The 5,832-nt window shown below is 31.5% G+C and overlaps 1 protein-coding gene across 8 annotated transcripts in view; it reads right to left on the bottom strand.

Moving 5' to 3' along the window:
- Nucleotides 1–5,832, bottom strand: part of LOC106875208 (dual specificity calcium/calmodulin-dependent 3',5'-cyclic nucleotide phosphodiesterase 1A) — a 1,568,460-nt gene that overhangs the window by 1,107,944 nt on the left and 454,684 nt on the right. For 7 of the 8 annotated variants that reach the window (XM_052973317.1, XM_052973316.1, XM_052973336.1 and 4 more), the window contains one exon: nucleotides 1,383–1,486. The exons of the other annotated variant lie outside the window; for it this stretch is intronic. The gene's annotated coding sequence lies outside the window, so the exon portion shown is untranslated. The remainder of the gene's footprint in view (nucleotides 1–1,382; nucleotides 1,487–5,832) is intronic. 8 annotated transcript variants of the gene reach the window in all.

The raw sequence follows: 5,832 nt of genomic DNA, 5'->3' as shown, positions 1-5,832 counted from the left end.
TATATATATATATATATTTATTTATATATGCATATATATACATATATATGCATATATATGTCTATATATATATGCATATATATATACGTATATTTCGTACACAACTATCATACAATACTTGTTAGTTTAATCCAGACTTGGCTAGTATTTTCTTTTTACGTTGATAGTATGTAGTACATGATGTTCACAGAAAAGCATACCGATATTTCATTTCTCCGTTTGTCAGGTAAATTCTTTCGTTTTTAGTTTTCATTTATTTCAATTCTTTCCAGCATTATCTAAATTAACACGAAAAATATTCTCTTCGTAGGGTTTTTTATATTCTTTCTAAATTTTTTTTGTGTTTTTTTTAGCTCTATTTTTCATCTGCAACATTTTGTTTATCGTTTTAAAAATTTGAATGAATGTTACTTCTTTCCAGCCATGTGACGATCATGTTCTAAGTAGACAAAAAGTAGTAGGGAAAAAAAGAAACAAAATTATTTGACAACCCATTAGTTATGTGTAAAATTGTAGGTTGTTCAAAATATCTCCTCCAACCAAAAGAAATATATCGAATTTCCTGGTTGAAAATTAGGTCTGAAGCTGAAATATGAAAATAGCAGAGTTTTAAATCAGCAGTATGGTTGAACACAATGCCAAAAGAAAAGAATTTTAAACGTTACGAGACCTCCAAATGAGAATCATTATAGCTCTATGAAATTTTCCATCATAAAATGTAATTAGCGGACCATAAACAGGTTTCAAACTATAAATCGCAACACCAACAGCGTTATAATCATTCTAAATGTAACGAACAAAACTATGAGAGAAATTCGTTTAAACGCTTTACCAATTACTGTCTGTTAACTGTATATTTCCCCCAAGTATATAACTATATGATGTTTCCAGATACCATTTAGAATATATTAACACTTAGTGAAACGTGGTTTCAATATATCACTCATAAATTGCCGAGTTTATTATTTCTCTTATAAAATTTCTATACGCATAACAGTTGTTAATATGTCAGTTGGTTGTACACATGATACCACAGATTAAATGACGAAAGGTCGACAGATACTGCATCACTATCAATCAAATGGAGTTAGACATTACATGGCAACAAATACTTGTAGTTATTTAGATCCATTTAAGAAGCATCCGTAAGAAAGACGTATCAATATGTTTTTAATGCAAAGTAAAACTCTTTTAAATATATCTTTACAACAAAATCAAAAGGAATTAATTTCATAAACATTGGACGAGCTTCTAACTTTCAAGAATCTACCAATGATTGTTGTTATGATGTTTCTATTTTCTTTTTACGTGGAAAGTAATCATCATTCCCTGACTTAACTTTCTAGATGTGATAATGATGTAGTAAACGTTAAATATCTTACCTTTTGTGAAAGCTTTCCGATAAGATCTTCAATCTATCTTGTTGGCACTATTCCTATGTACGTTTTCATGAAAATAACAGTTACAACCGTTATTTTACAATAGTCTGTAACAGATTTTAAAAAATTAGTCTATTCCTAATTTAAACAAACGGATCTAAAGCAGATAAAAATACCGATATGTACAGCATTTATAATGTGCATAAAAATATGGACCGACTATTGATATATTTTGTCGCAGAGAACCATGTCAGAGAAACTTGTGTGTTAAAGACACAAGGCTTCGCTCAGGACGCCAGTGAGTCACTAGAGATTTGGTCTCCACAGGGACGAATACCCTGGGTATTGAGTGCTAAACCGAAAATGTTTGTTCCGATATAGAAATCAGTAAACAAAACATCTACTCGTTTATACAAATTCTAGCCAGGCTGGGAAAACAAGGGTTCAAGTTGGGAAAGTATTTAAAAGCTAGAGTAGATATTTTTTTTTAAATATTGATTTCTAACTTCAGAATTTGACTTTCTGTTTAAACATTCTTCAATTAATACAATTGATACTAGTCATATATTGATTGTATATAATCAACACTTTTGAAATAGGCTTAAAATTTAAAACATAAATGAATAATTTATCAAACAAAAACAAAAAGCAAGAAAGGAAAATATTAGCTATACTTTCCTAAATATTTACAAAATTGGCAGGAAAATGAATTACACATTGTTATATTAATAATCATTATATTTGAAATTCCTAAAGGTGATATCTTCTTACACTTAGAGAATAATTCAGTTACACGTAGCAATCACAACAAGGAAATATTAATGAAATTGTTTGTAAAGAACGATTTAGTTTTTATGCAAGCAATATCCACAAATATCTGTGCATATACTAGCACACAAAAACAAATCATATTTATAAATAATTCTACGTGAATTTAAAATGTACCTTATTCTTTGAATATGAGAATAATTATAAACAAATCTGTGAAAATAATGCGTGAAAGCATTTAACAGTGTTGTTAGTGCAACTAGTGCATTTTTATGAGCGGCGACCGTAGAATTTCATTTCAATTTCGCTTGTTTTCCCCAATTCTATTGCATTTCTCTAGTTTCAAACATATTACTGACTGGCCAAATAACGAGAACTCAGAATATGAAGACGGACGAAATACGGCTAAGCATTTAGCTCACCCTACTAACGAATCTGCGGGCTCGCCAATTTATCAAATTATATATATTAAATTATAATATATATATTGGCTTACAAAATTTGTCAGTCAATCATAAAACATATGTTTCTGTTTTAGAATGATGATGATGATGATGGCCCCACCCTTTGACATTACTGTCACCAGTACTTTGCAGGGTTACTTCATGCTGCTCCAGCTGAGTGGACTGGAGCAACAAGAAATTAAGTGTTTTGCTCCAGAACACGACGCTCCACCTGATCCGATAATCGAAAACACAATCTCGCGATTTGTGAGTGGAACTCCTTAACCACTAGGCTACACGCATTCACTTTTAGAATGATCCGGACCCCGAAAAATTGAAGGCAGTCTAATCATCAGAAAGATTTATGTTAGTTTAGATTACAGGTATTTTCGAGGTTTAGGAAACGAAAATATACGTATTAATTATCGTAAAAAGATATAGTTTACGTCAGGGCGATTCTCGGACCACATGATTCAACATGATATTAGTATTCACAATGTCGTCATTTATCTCTAGCCAGCACCTGATTTACGAGACTTATGATCACAAAGCACGTCTGTTTTTGTCTCAGACATCATATATCTATGGTTATTAATCAAATAAACGTTTCTCTTGTTTTAAGACGGCAGGGTATAATTTGGAAATGATTTGGTTGCTATTTCTAGTTGGAATAGCGATCGCGTGCGTCCAGCCACATTAGATCATCAATAGATATTCTGATCACACAAGAGGGTGTTTTTAATCTCATCAATTTATATAAGAATTTCTGTCAATAATGTGGCTGTAGAGGTTATAAGATGGATGGTGATTTGCAGATCTTCATTGATCAGAAAACTTTCATGATCTGTGCTTCTCAATTTAATTCAGACGTCTCACTATTTTTATCTTTTCACAACCTGTCTTTAGTTGCTTGGTGCAATCACGTTTGCCTTTCTATATAAATGTGGTATCAGAACTCACGAGATTAATTGATGTAAAGTTCAATGTAAAACGACCCCCGGTGTCTTTGATATTTGGAAACATAATTTTAAGTTCCCCTGCGAAAATGTGATAAAATTATATTTACATTATGGCTAATATTCCATCTCTAAGCTGAATATTGTTTCTCTTGCATTTAGTAAAATTTAATTGTGTTCGAAATTTAAAAACAGTCTGAGATCACATTATTTTATTATATTTTTTTCAAGTACGTTCAGGGCTTAGTCAGAGAAATAAAGGGAATGGTTATAAAAGACTATTATTTGGGTCTCCGGGTGTCTGGGTTGGAGCAGATGGTAGTCACCACATCCTTCACAAACAATGCCGCCACTACTACCACCACTACTATCATGACCAAAACCACTACTACCATTACCACCACTACCATTACCATCAATCTATCTACTACTGCAATATAGCACCATCTCAACAATCCCTATTGTAAGTTTTACTAAAAGCTCTACGTAAGATGTCGCTTTTGGATTTGGTTTGCAAGATTCTTTGTGTGAGTTCGTGTGTTGAAGCATATTCCGTTGTGACTTGGGAGAGTCATTCACTTTTGCCTTATAAGGACACATATGGAGACACATGTCCACACATACAGACTCAGTACATAATCACACAGACACACTCAGACATGTGACCGAGGTACACATACACACACAGACACACACACACATACATAAGAACACACAAACACTCAAGCACATGAATATGCAGTACACATACAAACGTACACACATATATACATATGCGCACACATACATTCATGCATACACACATGTATGCATACATGCATACATACATACATACATACATACATACATACATACATACATACATACATACATACAATTTTAAAAACAAAACGTACCACGAACCGTTACGAAGGCATGAATACATACTGGAATTGTTATGACACTTTAAAACAACGTCAGCAAAATAGCATTTTGGAAAGACTAATTACAAAAAGCACTTTCGAAATGAAAACAAGGATTACTATTAATATAAATAGCAAAATTCACACTGCCTGACATATTTTACTGGAGCCATATATATTATAAAGTGGAATAACACTACATACAGACAGACAGACTGACTGACAGGTAGATAGATAGACAGATAGATAGATAGATAGATAGATAGATAGATAGATATATAGATAGATAGATAGAAAGAGGGGATAATTGAGAGAATAATATATATATATATATATATATATATATATATATATATATATATATATATATATATATATATATATACATATATGTATGTATGTATGTATGTATGTATATATATATTCATAAATACATACATATATACATGTATTTATACATACTTTACGCATACGTACATACATACATATATACATGTAACACGTTGCCTTAATACCAATCTGGAGAAATTAGGTTTCTCAAAACCAGAAAGCTAATTTGAAGACTCCAGATCCAATCCATCATTGGAACTGTAAAATTCTGTAAAACTTTGCAGAAGTTTATCATTTAAATATATATGAGCATGTCTAGATATGCAACTATATGCATGAGAATACATACATAAAACTTATAAATCTGCACATACATACATGCATACATAGATACATACATACATACATACATACATACATACATACATGCATGCATGTATGCATACATACATACATACACACACATACATGCATACATACAAACACAAATACCGTTGTTGATGTAGAAATTCCAATGAAGGAGCCTTGGATCTAGGTTAGAAACCGGTTCTTTCTCTATTGACAAGAAATCTTGAAATAAACTGAATAATGACATGCATACATACATGCGTGCATAGAGACATAACTGGATATCATTATCACACACATTACGAAATGTACACCTACGCATATACAGAAGTACTTCACAAGTATATGTCACTCAAAATTAAATTACTGCTACTTCCTGTTAACAAACCTTCACAACCATTAGATCGTCAATATATAGAGCCTATTAAGCTTGTCTTCAACGCATCTCTATTTACACGGTTCAAACATACCGTTGTTAAAAGCGAACAGAATATCACATATACATACGGACATCACGCGAAATATTTCCATATCAATTACTGATAGCGGTTATCATCCAGGAATTTGTATTTCTTGACGGAATTCTATCAAAGAAAATTACTTAGAAAGATAAGCTCAAGAGAATTAATACGTAAGATATGAAATGTATATCATAATACATTCACATCTATATTTAAAATCTGTATATATATATATATATATATAT

The sequence above is a fragment of the Octopus bimaculoides genome, chromosome 1, assembly GCF_001194135.2.
Source record: "Octopus bimaculoides isolate UCB-OBI-ISO-001 chromosome 1, ASM119413v2, whole genome shotgun sequence".
In the NCBI taxonomy this organism is placed as follows: domain Eukaryota; kingdom Metazoa; phylum Mollusca; class Cephalopoda; order Octopoda; family Octopodidae; genus Octopus; species Octopus bimaculoides.
Note: the sequence above shows the minus strand (reverse complement) of the source record. Positions and strands in the feature narration are given on the sequence as shown.